Source organism: Diadema antillarum, unplaced genomic scaffold, assembly GCF_040938485.1.
Source record: "Diadema antillarum isolate AM-2024a unplaced genomic scaffold, OU_Dant_1.0 seq00001036_RagTag, whole genome shotgun sequence".
Taxonomy (NCBI): Eukaryota; Metazoa; Echinodermata; class Echinoidea; order Diadematoida; family Diadematidae; genus Diadema; species Diadema antillarum.
The window spans coordinates 378,878-386,901 of NW_027271868.1; the positions used below are offsets into that span (position 1 = coordinate 378,878).

At 42.1% G+C, this 8,024-nt stretch overlaps 1 pseudogene; it reads left to right on the top strand.

Annotated features, from left to right (window-relative positions):
* Positions 1-603: 603 nt before the first annotated feature.
* LOC139742907 (uncharacterized) lies at positions 604-7,701 on the top strand (annotated as a pseudogene).
* The last annotated feature ends 323 nt before the right edge of the window (positions 7,702-8,024 follow it).

Here is an 8,024-nt window from a genome sequence, read left to right on the forward strand (position 1 = left end):
AAAACAAAACAGAATTGAGGTATCTAAACACTAAACAAAAAATAAGTTCCCCTTAAAGCAAACCTCTGTAATTTATGAATCAGGAACCTTTGATGAAATCTGAATACAGGATCATGTAGCTGTATTTCTCGGCTACCTTGCATGTGAAATTCAATGGATATCACTTGGTCAAGCTTGAGTGAGCATGACTTAAAGTCAAAATGGTCACTTTTTGAAGTTCACAAGCCCAATTTTGCAACTTTGATTTGGTGATATTGGAACAAATTTCAATTTTCCAGGACAAAAAGGCATGCAACGTATAATTTATGTGTTTCTTATCGTACCATGTGACGTGTGCACAAAATTTCACGGTTGAGTGAACACGCGGTGAAAATTATCAAAATGGCCGATTTGACATGCTTCTTTTGGTAATTTCTATCAATTGAGATTGAATTCGTTTGTTGAACAGTTTTTACACACAATTCACGTAATTTCATGGTTGAATGAGCACATAAAAACAAAGAAAACTAACAATTTAAATTGTGCAGTAAGAATTGCGATAATTTTACACACTGAAATCAATTGTATGATGCTTTTTTATATTGTGCTAATACCCACAAATGCAGAAAAGGTTCTGAGGGCTTAACTCTGTCGGAAGGATTGTCTATTAAGTGGGAACAAGAACTGTGCAAGATTTTATGACACATAGAAATTGTAGGGAAGAAGGGCCACACTGTTCCTATGTTGTTCACTGAGAGAATGAAAGAAAGCTTGGATCTACTCAAGGACAACAGAGAGAAGGCTGGGATTTCGGATGGCAACAACAAATTTGTCTTTGCACTGTTGCAAGGCTATGGACACAGCAGAGAATAAGACACGCTACGTAAGCATGCTCATCTTTGCGGAGCTGCTAGACCAGAGTATCTGAGATCAACAAGACTTCGCAAGCACATAGGAACAGTCTCTCAACTGATGAATCTGGAAAGAAATGAGGAAGACATCCTGGCAAGGTTTTTAGGGCATGACATTCATGTTCACAGACAGTACTACCGTCTACCTGAAGAGACTTTACAACTGGCTAAGGTCTCAAAGGTGTTGCTCCAATTAGACAGTGGGGATCTTAGTGAGCTGAGGGGGAAAGGACTTGATACCAACCAGCTGGATAAAGAGGAAGGTATGTTTATGTATATTTTACCTTCAAGTTGACCTAGAACTGGTTGATTATTTCACACAAAACAGTGGCATCTTTCATATGAAATTTCTCCCAGTAAACCTGTGAAGCTTATTAGGACAAATGCAATTCTAAGCAACATCTGTCTGGTTGAACAAATCTGCTTACCCCCTTAGTATAATTGTATTGTCTCCTTTTATAAATGTTTTGCAAGATAGCTATATCCACAATGCTGCAGACTTGATACAGACATGAGAATGATTGCATATCTCTGAAAATTTATGCTGAAAATCCATCAACAAAAGTGAACACTTTTTAAAGTTCAGATTTTCATAGTAGATTCTCATAAGGCTCAATTTATACCAATTTAAAGGGATGGTACAGTATTGGTGGAGAGTGCCAACCATTTTCCAAGCATATGTTCACCGCAAGGTGGAAATACCAACAGTATCAGCAGTCAGTTGAGGTATTGGATGATGACACAGTGATGTATCACATGGACTTTGCACAGAACTATACGTGCGAACATCAAAATGCAATACAAGCTGTTCAGGGGCAAGAATACCATAACCGTTCATCCCATCGTCACTACATACCTGTGTAAGGCTCACAAAGAACCTGTGAGAGAATACATCAATATTATATCTAATGATCATAGGCGCGACACCCATGCTGTTGAGGCATTCTTGAGTAAAGCAAGGGACCATCTCAGGTCAAAAGGCAGGGACTTCAAAAGAGAGATACAGTTTTCAGATGGATGCGTGGCCCAATATAGGAGCAAAGGCGCCTTTGCAGACATAAGTTGCATGTGTGAAAGGAAGGTGGAGAGAAATTTCTCAGGGGCCCGCCATGGGAAGGGGCCATGCGATGGGAAGGGTGGAGCGTCGAAGTCTGTTTGTGACCGGGCAGAGCGCAGTGACCGAGCGATAATAAGGAATGCCAAGGAGATGGCCAACTATTTGACAGACAAGTTCACCAAAGAGTCCAAAGAGCAATGCTTGCATTCAAAAAGAACAATAATCTACATCGACACAGAAGACATTTATAAACAGAGATAGACCTGATCAAGCTGTGGCTAAGTCTGTTGAAGGTACATTATACATTCACATGGTGAGAAGTGGAAATACACCAGGGGAAATATAAGAACCAAAAACCTGTCGTGTTTCTGTCATGGGTGTGAGACTAATGGCCCCTGTACGCGTGTTTTTTTTAGACGGCGCAGATTGGGGACCCTAAAAATCTATTGGGGACCCTATCCCTAAACCTAATCCTAATCCTAACCCTAACCATCAAACCCTAACCCTAACCCTAACCCTAACCCCAACCCTAACCCTAACCCTAACCCTAACCCTAACCAAAAACCCTAACCCAACGTTTTTCCCATAGGTTTAACACGCGCCATGCCCCAATCTGTGCCGTCTTAAACAAAAACGCCCCCTGTACGGTGGCTGATTTCCGCCAAAAGAAAAACACTTTTTTAAATTACGGCGTTATAATGCCCTAATATGGCGTAATAACGCCCTAATTTACTACATTATAGTGCCCTATTACGGTGTAATAACGCCCTAATTTACGGCGTAATAACTCCCTTATTATTGTGGGGCTGCACAACGATAGTTTAAAAAGAACACTGCACAGCTAATTATGTATTCATGAGCGCTGCGAGTGTGCATACGTCCTCCGCGCTCTGTGCGAGATTCGCACGCCATGACAACTGACTGATGTCCCTTGGGGAGTTGATATTCACTACAAGGTAAAAGGTCACAGGCAGGGGTCAACAAACTTTTAGGGCCCAGTTTTAAGTCTTTAAGGCGAGTTTGTATATTATGGCTCATAACTTTTGATCCATAGGTCTGTTTGTGACCAAACATAGATGGTAAATGTCCATCCATATGTCCATTCGGGACCAAACTTCGGTAGAACATGTCCCTTGGGGAGTTGATGATCACCACGGGGTTAAAGGTCACAGGCAGGGGTCACTGAACTTTTAGGGCCAAATGTTAAGTTTTTATGGCGCAATTTGTACCGTACGCTTATGGGCGAGACACATTATGGCACTTGCCTTGTGTTTTGTTTTCTTATTCTTTTAGGTCCATCGAGATGGTGGAAAATTCTCCCAAGCTATAGACTTTGTTATGTTTTAGAATGTTTTTGAGTTTTTGAAACACTGACCAATAAGCCATGATAAAGTAAAACAGGTTTTTGTTCACTGGCTGCCTGTGCAATGCAGAGTGCAGCATAAGATCTTACTGCTTACTTATAAGGCTCTCCATAACTTGTCTCCTGGCTACGTGTCTGAGCTTATCAGTGTACGTCAGCGACGACCAGGACTACGTTGTACTGGACTGACTCTCCATGTTCCCAATACCCGCCTAAAGATGTATGGGGATAGAGCCTTCTCTTCTGTTGCACCACGTCTGTGGAACTCTCTACCAGTCCAGCTTCGGAATTGCAGTAGCCTCAATACATTCAAGTCTGCACTGAAGACTTATCTTTTCCAGCAACTTTGTGAATGATGTGTGGCACTTTGTGGGAGCTGGGCGCCTTTGAATGTTTCTACAGATAAATGGCGCCATACAAATGCTGTTTCATCATCATCATCATCATAAAGTTTCGAATTTTAACCATCTTATTTCTTCAGGGAAATGTCCAGTGAAAGTAGCCAGGATGAGTGCGAGAGGAATACCCTCCTCCAAAAACTCAAGAAAAAGTTCAAGCTAAAAAAAGGAGGTACCATGCAAGAAAAAGCCATCAACATTCACACGTCCAGGAAATAAAAGTGCTGTACGAAATACCCGCAAAATCCATCTGGGATTGAAGGTTAATGGAAAGCACATCAGAAAGGAAGCCACAGGTGGCGGAAAAAGAGTAGCCCAGATGGACAAAAATGCTCGCAAAGATGCCATAATAGCCAAAGCCAAAGAATACTTCTTTGCAGAAGGTAGCAGATTCGGATGACCAGAAAATTATAATTTTCAGCTGGAGAACTTCGAAGAAAGATCAGTATGTGAAGTACGAACAATAGCGGTCATGTATGAATGTACTGGTGTCCCATGTTTGAGATTCTATCTCTGTGCTGTTTCCAAAGAGGATGAGACATGTATCACAATCCTGGATTCTGATTCGTCAACATCAGAAATGATGGACCGTGATCTCCCAGGCACGAGTATGGGCACAGCTAATGACAAACTACATCGGGGTAATATTTTGCATGAATTAATGAAATTCTTTAAGGAGAATGAGAAGGTAAATGATCCAGTACAAATCCAAATGATTATGCCTAATGGCAAAAAGGAAGCGGCTGAGGACACAGGAGGGGTCCTCAGAGATGCCCTGTCCGAGTTCTGGGAAAGCTTCTATGCAATGAACACAACCGGAGATGATGTTGAAGTTTCTAGTGTCAGAGACACAATGGCCAAAGAGGAGTGGAAAGCATGTGCAGATATCTTAGTGATGGGGTAAAGACAAGAAGGCTACTTCCCACATCAACTGGCAAAGCCTTTTCTTCAGTATACAATGGAAGGGGACGATACCATGTTTCACCTCTTCTTCTTCGCCATCTCCTTGCCAGAATGGAAGCACATCATCTGCTGCTTCTTCGCCATCTCCTTGCCAGAATGGAAGCACATCATCTGCTGCTTCTTCGCCATCTCCTTGCCAGGATGGAAGCACATCTGCTGCTTCTTCGCCATCTCTTTGCCAGGATGGAAGCACATCATCTGCTGCTTCTTCGCCATCTCTTTGCCAGGATGGAAACACATCCCGTGCCGCTTCTTCGCCATCTTCTAGCCAGAATGGAAGTACATTCCCTGCCGCTTCTATGCCATGTTCTTGCCAGAACAGAAGTACATTCCTGCCATCATCACCGTCATCGTCTTTGCCATCCTCTGTGAGATTATTTCAGTCGTCAACTAGCCATTCCAAATCTACCTCCCCACCATCAAGACAACATCAATCGTGGAATCGTCGAAGAAAAAAGCGCAAGAAAAAGAACTTGCCTCGACTTGAGAATGGATTCATTGTTCCCCGTTACACTGCTAAGGAACCAGCACTGCCTCCACTTCCATCTTATCGACACAGATCAGACACACCTACACTGGCCTTGATCCCCTATGTATCGATATTCTCTTCTTCGCCAGTCTCGTACACCTTCAATGACTTACCTCGAGCTCATTCTTCGTATGTACGCAATAAGATGCAACAGAAATCGAGGAGACGCCACATCAGATCCAGGAAACGGAAGCACACTCAATTGAAGTGCCATTTTTCCCATTGTACTACATGAGACAAGGATGGGTCAATTCCAATCGTACCCTCAATAAAGTGAACACAGAAACAATTGTTGCCCAAATCCAGCATTTGGAGCTCAGCCCCAAATGTGTAATTGAGTATTTCTAACCTAACCACACTGATGCATTCATACAACTAGAAATGCATATAAAAGTTTTGAGTTCACCAGATACTCAATACGCTACTGGATGAATATCAGAACAATTTCACTTTGAGGGGAGAAGGGACAACAAAGGCAAGTCATTATAACAGGGCTTTCGATATTCACAGAGAAAGGAGATTGCTATGTATTAGGGGTATGAGAATGCGTCGTAGGGTTTGCAGAAGAAACAACTGAGCTAGTGAAGAGTGTGTTGGAGGATTTGAGCAATGCTCTGGGTGAAGAGGCCAAAAATGTCAGCAGAATTCAATCGCTTCCATCCCCTTGTAAAGAGTTTAGGAGTACAATCCCTGATCTTGCTGCTTGTGGGCTGCCATTCCACACAATCAGTGGTAGGCACGTTCCACAGAAGAAATTCTATGAGATTCTACAACAGTACAGGAGGGAGGTACAACATACTTCATTTAAGTTGAGAGGAGACCTTGAAAACCTTGAAGTGGTAATCCCTTTCAGCAGTTTTCTTGAAACTATCCCGGGATGGGATGGATGTAGACATTCAAAAGGATAAGGCTGTTCAAAAGGATAAGGCTGCAAGCATGAACAACTTTTTTGATTTTATACCTGACTCTGATTATGTTGTTGCCAGGCATGGTTGCGTGAATTACTGTAACTGACTGTAAGGCGCAAGTGTTGAACATGTTCTAGCAGTCATATATCAAACATTTTCAGTTAAGTGCACATGATTTGGTGACGTACGTGGCAAATGAGAGTTAGAAAATTTAATCTGCTACTCGTGTAACATGGTAATTTTTGATTAACTTCAAAAGACTGGGTCATTACGTTGTGAACGCGCAATGATGAGTATTTTGATACGTGGTCTAGTCCCACTTACTTAGATTTGTGTTTGGATCAGAATATGGGTTTGTTCAAAAAGTTAGGACCCAAAGTTTGATACATAATTCCAAAATTAAACATCAAATTCATGAAAATGACTGACATTTATATTTCCATCTAGCCATACGTTTCCGTATAGGATTCGCTTGAAAATCCTGATGTAAAGCTGTTATATACGTATAAGGAAGAAGAACACAGAAAATGAAGGATGAGAATCCTTCAGGATATACGGCTTTTTGTGAAAAAGAAGCTGCACGGCTATGCTTGTACCACGTTTGGTCTGCAAAAAGCAAAAGAGATGCAAGAGAAAAATCAAATATTAGAATGAGAAACTTGACGGATAAAAGGAAACAGGAGCAGGAAAAGGACCAGAGCCAAGGCAAAGGACAGTACGGGAGATGTACACAGTACGGAAGATGTACACACCCCGGAACATGACTGTCGGACCTCAAGAAAGAAAAACAGAGAAAATAATGCCTCCCGCACCACTTCGTGGCGGAGGCATAAAAATGGTGGGAAGAAAAACTTAAACAGAGGGCAAAATTGTCATCTCAGAAACGTAGTATACGAATTCATGATGGCACCACTGTGGGAGGTTCATTTACAACACACAGATGGTGGCAGTACAGTGGCAAACCATTCCAAGAAATGTATACAAGGTGGAACATTAAACACACATCTTCCTCACCAAGATATCCTCTCTCCTGCGGTCTTGCAGTGGGAATAGTATGCACAGTGAAATTGCTCATCAGGAAATGCAGGTAGACCGGACAGGATGTCCTACAAACACTTCTGCATCTTTGTGCAACACCTTAAGCAGACCCATCATCTCCCGCTGATCTGATATACCGAAGGAAAGTAGAGACCACACTCCAAGGTCACAACTTTGGGTACCCACACACTGATGTGCATGACCACAAAATTGTGAAAATAAGCCTGTAGACAACGAGTGAAGTCACATAACGTAGATTTTCAGGCCCTTGTTATAAACCTTTTTATTTGCATTATTTTTTATTTCTCAATATTTCTCGTTTAATTCTCAGCTGGATACATTGAAGCAAATGGTGGAACTAAGCCGAGTACAGATGGAGTACCAGAGGGAGGAGGCGGAGAGATGAGAAAGGAGGGAGAGGGAGGACAGGGGGATCGAGAGAAGAGAGGAGATGGTCTCTCCTTTTCCAGAACTTTGCCCAAACACCACAGCCACCTCATTCTTTTCCATCTCAGTTTCACAGAAGATCGGCACCGTCAACATAAACACCATTAGCCAGCAGTATGCCAGAATTCCAACATCAACCAACATGGCCCCAACAACCTCCACAACACAACACAACACAACACAACACAACACAACACAACACAACACAACACAACACAACACAACACAACACAACAGCCTCATCCGAACCAACATCGGCCACATCAGTCAAGCAAAGGAGATCAAGAGGATGAACTACATTACCACGAGTTGTAGCTGCATATCTGTTAGGAAAACAACCTCAACAATCCAAAACTCAATCTATTTGGTTCACATAGGGCATTTGAGAAATGAAATATGAATTACTGGTTAAACATTCATATCAAGTTTTC